The sequence below is a fragment of the Styela clava genome, chromosome 15 (assembly GCF_964204865.1).
Source record: "Styela clava chromosome 15, kaStyClav1.hap1.2, whole genome shotgun sequence".
In the NCBI taxonomy this organism is placed as follows: Eukaryota; Metazoa; Chordata; class Ascidiacea; order Stolidobranchia; family Styelidae; genus Styela; species Styela clava.
In genome coordinates, this window is record NC_135264.1 from 10,057,824 (window position 1) to 10,065,712 (window position 7,889).

The following is a 7,889-nucleotide window of genomic DNA, read 5'->3' on the forward strand; positions in this document are numbered from 1 at the left end:
TACGACAAAAAGGCAAAAAATGCCTCCTAGGATTTTTTAAAATTAATATAAGGATCGGGCATAGAAAATTGATTTTGGTTTATGCAAATAGTTTCATAGTATTTGGGTTTTAGATCGTTATTAGTTTGATGGTGCTACTGTGACTTTAAAATTATAGTATATGTTATGATGCCTTATGTTTTCCAAAATATTCAAGTTTTTCAGGTGATTACTAAACTAATGTATTTTAAAATATCCTGGTTCAGGTTGGCTCCCATCTAGCTTTTGCTTTGAGTTATCATCCAGTAGTTGGCTATGTAAATGCTGAAAAACCACAGTGGAAAAAACAATAAGAGTCAAGTTAATGATTCAGTCTGGCTAATCATTGGTGGTGAATGACTAACGCTTCAAACTCGCTAATACCATTTAAACAAATATTCAAAAGTGTCCTTGACAAAGTAGAGGAACGAAACAAACAGGAACAGAACACTTCAGAGCAAGTCAACTGAATGTTCTATACACTACACACAAAAAAATCAGTCCAATACATTGCTGAAATATTGTTGAAAATTTACATTGTGAATATTTGACTGTGTGGTAGTTTTTTTTTTATGTTTTTATTCCAATAATTATAATCCGTGGTGCGCAAATGAGTCGTACATAATTGTTGGTCGGAATCGGATCGAAATTAACAACTCTGACTGTGAACCTCATCGATTGTCCTTAAATTAGAATCATACGTCACGTCTTGATACCAAAGTCTGTATTGGCTTTTATGTTCATTGAAGCGTAAGTAATTTTACCACCATGATATTATACTCAGAACAAAGACAAACTGCAAAACGTAGAAGACGACTTTTTGGTATCCAACGGAGCATAAATGCGGGTTGGTGTCTTTTGTGCAAAATGCACCACCATATTGCCCTAAATCTTATTCTCTAAGCTTACCTTGGTCATTTGCATTAGGATATTTATACCTTTTTATCGCAGATCATCATCAGGTCAAATTTACTTTCGAACACAATGGTTCATTTTATTTTTCCCACAAAAGGTTTTCGCGCAAAAGTACTTTTACTTTTTACTTACTATCCATAAAACAAGATAGTGATCAGCACGCCCATTTCAAAACTACGAACTCAGCTCAAATGCAAATGGTAAATATATGTTTCATGGGATAGAAGTTATCTAGTTGCAAGACTCTTAATTACATCGTCAAGCCTGAATGTTGATTGTTGTTTATCGCCACGTTCATTGACGTTTTGAAAAATGCCAAATTCATTATTAGTGTAGATACTTGGCAAGACTGATTAGCTAAACCTTCTCAATTTGAACAAGCCGTATTATTAGCTTCCCTCTCCAGATTGACCTGACACCCATCGTTCATTTGTTTATGGGCAAAAATTTCTTTTAAAATAAAAACTAACGGGGCATGAAATATTATTGTACGACGGAACGCGAAACGGCCTTTGCTAAAAGGGTCATGTGAAAATATAACACTGTTGGTCTTGTCGACAGCTAGTTGCAAAATATGCAATTTACTCGCCCGGAATAAACACACTCGTTGGTGTTGAAAAATCGATAATTTGGGTTGACGTATTCTGAAGCGTAGTAATGTGAACAGATAGTAGGCCTTATTTCTTTGAAATGTTCATTTGGTGTCAATGCAGTGAAAGGATTTATTTGAATCACCATGACATTCACTTTTAAAAAAACACTTGTGAAGTGTTTCAAACTATTTCTAGAGAAATTGAAGAAGTTTTAGGTAGTTCCAACTTAGAACATAAGGTTTTTGTTTAGCCGTTTTCGATATGATTCCTACTATGTTTTTTTTTACAATATTTGCAATACTTCATATTGGAAAATTATAATAACAATATATACTATCAAGCATTTAAAGGTAACCCAGGAAAGTAAAGCAACTCTAGTGACACGAAATCCGATTTGGCCAATTTATAAAAGAATTAAACTCATCTATAACACGCCTCTAATTGAACAAACTCATAACCATGGTTTCGATCGGGCATGGCTCGTAGATAGAAGTGCATTGTTCAATCAACATTTTATAAACCTCAATCTTAGTGAGTCCCTTATCAATTGTAAAACGACTCATTTCTCCCACGCATGTGACATACGAGTGGAAATCCTAACCTCTAGTTTCTCACGTCATTCGTTTCATATTTCGTATTGTGTATTTGCTTGCCAATGCGAAATCATTCTTCCTAAAGACAATACTTTTTTACGAGCAGATGTATATTTGATTGATGTTCCGATGCATAACAATTAAGCCTCGTATCTGACGACGCTGGAGTGAAAAGGCTTCGCCATGATGTAAGGCGTCGAGAATGAAACGACCGTTGGTTGGTTGGTTAATTTGAGGATGAAACTTTTTGTTGTCTTGCCAGGTTATTTTTTGTTTTGAGATGTTAACAAGTTGACAATTAACAATGGTGAACTCAATGCTCACGACATATTTGGCCAGAAACCCGATCAATTTCCGACTCGTCAGCCATCACAAGTAGTCTCACTCAACTGCTATTACATCCAACATATTGGTAGGTATCCCAGTCAACAAAAACTATAGATAGAGTTATAATTACTGATTTTTTCAATGCCAATTACTTCATATTTATTCGTGACTACTTTTCAACAAAAGTTTGTTCAATGTGAACTTTAGTCCTATCTTATCGATCCAAAGTTCGCAATATGAGTGAGATGAAAGAGAAAAATTACAGTATAAAATAATTTTTCCGCCAAATTTTATTTCAGATAATTTTACCAAATGGTAAAAACTACAAGAGGGCTCATCTCTTTTAAAAATTGAATTCAAATATGCGAAATGCGATTTTGCGGACTATGATGTAATGTGTACAATACATTATTGTATTTACAGACCGATAACGGTATACCTTGAATCAAAATTATCGTTCTTTGGGTGTCATCGAACTAAAATAAATAAACTCGTCGTTGTTCTTGATTCCCGCGCAAATTTGTTATTCTCGCTATAACGATTTGAGTGTTCTGAAATGTGTATTTTCAAGTTTGAATGTTTACCAAGTAGATCATCGGGTACTTGAATGAATGATTCAACATACTTTTGGATAAAAGTGTTTGCGTAGGTTGGTGATGTCTAGCAGGCGTTTTATCTGCTGAGGTGGGTAATTGTATTAGATAAATAAGTTTGACCCATGGATGGTAAGTGGTGCGACAAATCTTTTTGTCCTATTGACAATAATACCGTAACGTCGTAATAGATTAATCTGGCGACGCATAACACAATCCTTTTTTAGAAATGATAGTGTATATTACATAAACATATAGCGCCACTGAACTTCATAAAAATACACTTTTTGAGCAGTTCATTCATCGTATAAATTCGGATACCCTCTTATTACTCATATGCTCGTTTGCCGTTTTATGGTAATTTTATATATCATTGTCTACTCAAGTTTATACTAACAAAAAGATTTCAGCATCAAAAAAACTTAGATGACACGCATGGCTAGTGCACCCATTACATATCGCCAATATTATTCCATGATCTGCATTCAAATGTACACAACTAAAACTCGTTCATCCAAATATAACCTCCGTGTATAATGTCATTTTACATCTGTATGATTACAGAACATTCTCGTGGGACAAAGCTTCTTAAAATCTTATCTTGTATTAAATGCAGGAATACTCCCTTATGTTTAATTGGACTTAAAATCAATTTTAATATAGAAAAAATGTGGAAGTATTTATCAATATTTTCCCGTGGACAATTATAAAAAAAAATGACTATTCTCAAATTTTGCACATTTTTGATTGATTGATGTTGCGGCAATATTTTTTGCGGTGTTCTGATTTGGGTGATGACCGCTGCTTATTTGTGATTGAGTTCAAATTTAAATGCGACAGGCGCTGTCGTCTTCTATTGCTGTATTCCGTTGCCACATTCTATCATACAGTAGCGCCCGTTAGAATTTTCCATTCCAACATAAGCCTAGTCATTCTTTGGATGCTCCCGAAGTATGTGCACTAAGATGGCGCACAACCTGAACATAGTGTGTGTACCAGGTTGGGGTTCAGGTTGTGCGTCATCTTGGGGAACATACCTCGGAAGCTCCTGTGAATAATAGATAATCTTAGATTCGCATTTTAAATATAGGATAGCAAATATCCCGCGGTGAAGGTAAATGTTTCTGGCGGAAGCATTATTTTAAAATGCTTGCAATGCTATTACTAACGCAGTGGGAGTCTTGGAAAACAACAATCTAATTTCTCCTGTTGACGTGCAAATCAAATTGTTCTCAACACAGGCATGGTTCATACTTGAATCAGGATCGTATCACCCATGGCCAAATATTGTTTGTACACAACGCCAAAATGAGATATGAGCTTTATTGTGCAAACTATTAAAAAAAATTCATGCAGTTATTTCGTTATTTAAATATAAGGAACGGCAATTTTAATAAAACTGTATTGGTTATTGAGTATTAGCGGGATATCACGATGAAAATAGTTTTGTGTTTAAAGATTTATCTCCAATACATGGAGTCTTACGAGAAATAGCGGAAAAGATTACTGCTTCTGCAGTCTGAGGAAATACAGCGTCCTTCTAGTTTTATTAGTCAGGGCAGTACCTCTGTTATTAAGTATTTTGTGAACAACTAAACGACTCGCACTTTTTTCCACGCCGAGAGGAGAAAACGCGGCCATCGCGTCACGGCTTATGGGACTCGATAAATGAAGTCATTCGTCACTTGTTCGCCGCGAGCAAAGGTTGGTTTTTGTCATAATAGGTTTACTGATCTTATCGTTTCCGAAAGTGGGTTACAAGTTTTTAAATATTAAAGTCTTTAGAATAAGCTTAAAAGAAGAGAAGTTGCATTATTTAAATTGTGGGGTAGTGAATGGTGATGTAGAATTTAGAGTAGAAAATATTGAGGATTCGAATCTTCAACTATTTGATTATTGTAGCATCGCATCCCATAAACGAAGATTTTTGATATGATTCCAATCAAGTATTCATCTTTGCTCAAGGTATGTATGTAGCTTCCGAAGACAAAGTTAAGAGGATTGTTTGATTGACATTTATATTTTATAAAATCATTTATATATTATTTCAATTGTCATAATCGCCGCAAAAACGTCCTTAGTCCACTTTATGCGTAGAAAAATGCGACGTCGAAGTGTGCTTGTTGTTGATAACAATGTATAAATTTCAATTCTCAATAATTTTGGCGAGATGCTTATATAATCTGACAATGCCCATATGCTAAATTCAAGAGCATTTTAATCCGAGCGACACTTCGCGAATACGAATAATTGAGCAAAGGCAAACATGCCTTGTATAACTTCCCCCTTAGCGTAGATACTCAAATTAAAACGTTTGAAGTGCACTTGGACTTTTGAAATCTGCTTAATTAATAGTGTTCAAATGTTTAAGCGCCAGAAATGCCTTTGTATGCGCTGTGATATATTAAAAACAGACTTCTAGATTTTTTTTTTAAATCAGTAGGGCGTGAAACATGTTTTTATCGATGTTAAAAGCTACAATTAACAGATTTTCCACGACATTGACCTTGGAATGAAAATTACTTCGATTATGACGTCATAATATTCCGCAAGGCGTCATGCGCGGGAAGACTTAATGAACGAAGTATCAGAGTGGAACAAAAGTTCGGCCGAGTACGATTATTTCGGTCTTATCAGTAATTATTCTTATATGTTAAATAATTTAACTAGTTCCTTGTGAATCTTGAACGTTCTTGACCTTTGTTTTTGTCGACTGTTGGAGATACCGACACTTCCGTCGTATATTGTTGGAGATTTTTGGTTCCACACCCAATACAAAGACTCTACTTTTTACATGGATATCATATATTTTCTGCCAGGCCATGACAATTATCAAAATGTCAACTTGAACTTTCAATTACCTAATTATTTTAATAAAGCCATGTGTTTCGGTGTGTCGTATGACGTTTCACTGACGCCAGTCTTCTGCGTTTATTTTCGATTTGGATTATTTTTATTTCACATTCAGCTAATGGTTAAAGATAGTGTATTGGCGCGAAAATATATGTTATAAACTATTCTTTGAGTACTTGGATAAGCCAGCTGTCGCCATGTTTCGTCGAATTTCTTCTCAATCAGTTTACTGAAGAGCGTCAACTTGATGAGAAAAGGGCCCTCTATTGACAGAGAAATATGAACGATGATGCCTCTCTACACGGAGTTCGATTACTGTGTAAATGTACGTTCAATCAACTACGAACCATAATTAGATTTCAATAGCCCATACCCGATAGTAAAATACACTTCCCAACTTCGGCAGCATGTAATTTAATTGATAAAATTTTACCACGGTTTTCCAACCTGCCTATGGTTTGATTGATGGCTATCGTGTCGGTGTTAAGTGCTCCTACAGTCCACGAAGAGGGTCACTACTCACTAGAACTGCATTTAGCAATTAGGCGTTTTCAGACATAGAGACAATGCAGTATGAAAAAGTCCACACTGAGGTTTGACTCAAAGTTTGGCTAACATCCAGCGAATGGGTGTTTGTTGTATATTTCAACTATCATACACCTTGAAAATTCGAACACACTTAACATGGCAAATAGACCAATGTTGCCATAATATTACTAGAGTCAATTTTTGATTTTGGGGAAATTGGTAATAAGATTTCTGCTATCTCTGTTGTGATTTCCGTTTAAAATTCTTCACAAGTTTTGTCATCGAATGTAAGGGAATATGACGTCATTTTTACAATTTCATAGAAAAAATTATCTTGCTTTCTAACATTAAAACTTGAAGTTCTCCATCGAATTTTTTTCCATGGCCTATTTTCTTTATTTCGGTATATTTATTCACTTGCAGTTACCCTATATTGAATCCCGTTTGCATAATCTTACTCTCAGAGCTTTATATAGTAATTCAACAGCGGCATTCATATGACCCATGTGCCCATCCAAAGTGACCTTTTTTGCTAATTTCAGGATATTTATGCTACATCCGGAAATACCTTGTGTAAAGAAGCATGTTTCCATACAATCACATCAAAACTATATCAATATATAACTGAAATAACATGGGTTTTCTTTTCCATCTTGATATCACCAAAAATCGGTTAGATTTCTTAGGTTAGTTAAACGATCATGGAATAAAAAGGGAGCATCGACAGCGCGTTGTACCGTCAAAGTGAAACATTTATTACTGCGACAGCGCATGTTTCCAGACTAGACGAGAGTGAACAATAATCTCCTTGAACTAATAGTTTTGTTTACCGAAATTTTCATAATTATCTTCGCCCAATATACCTAATTGATCTCTTCCGGCTTATATTATAATTCTTATATTCCGGCATTCTTATAATTCTACACTCAAGCAATCAAGTTCATACCCTCTCGTTTGATAATGTTGCACTAGACGTCAATCTGTTATCAATATAATATTAGATGAAATGTATAATATTAGATGCATGTTCAGCTCGATTACTTACCTTTGCGTTGTGCCGTGCTCGAAATATGATGAATGTCAGAATTATGTTTCCCCTTTTTTCTGCCTTCGAATTATCACGAAAAAGTAGCGTCTCTAAATAGAAACTTCATTATCAGCGAATTCAGAGTGGCAATTTTGAACTCGATGCTCAAAACTTACTGTGGAACTTACTCGTCGTCAATTCATAATTACTTGGTCATATTATATCTAATAATGTTAAAACAAATAATCCGATATTTGTTTGGTATTAAAATGTGATTACCACAAACTTTTTTATTAAATATACCTTCTATGTTCAAAACACTTCGTAAAATAGACGCGTCATTGCTATTTCTCTAGTGGTAGTTTGCATTTTCTTTCGATTATTTGCTTGGCGTTGATTGCTATCCATATTCTCAGAAATAAGCACAGTCATGTTGAATGTT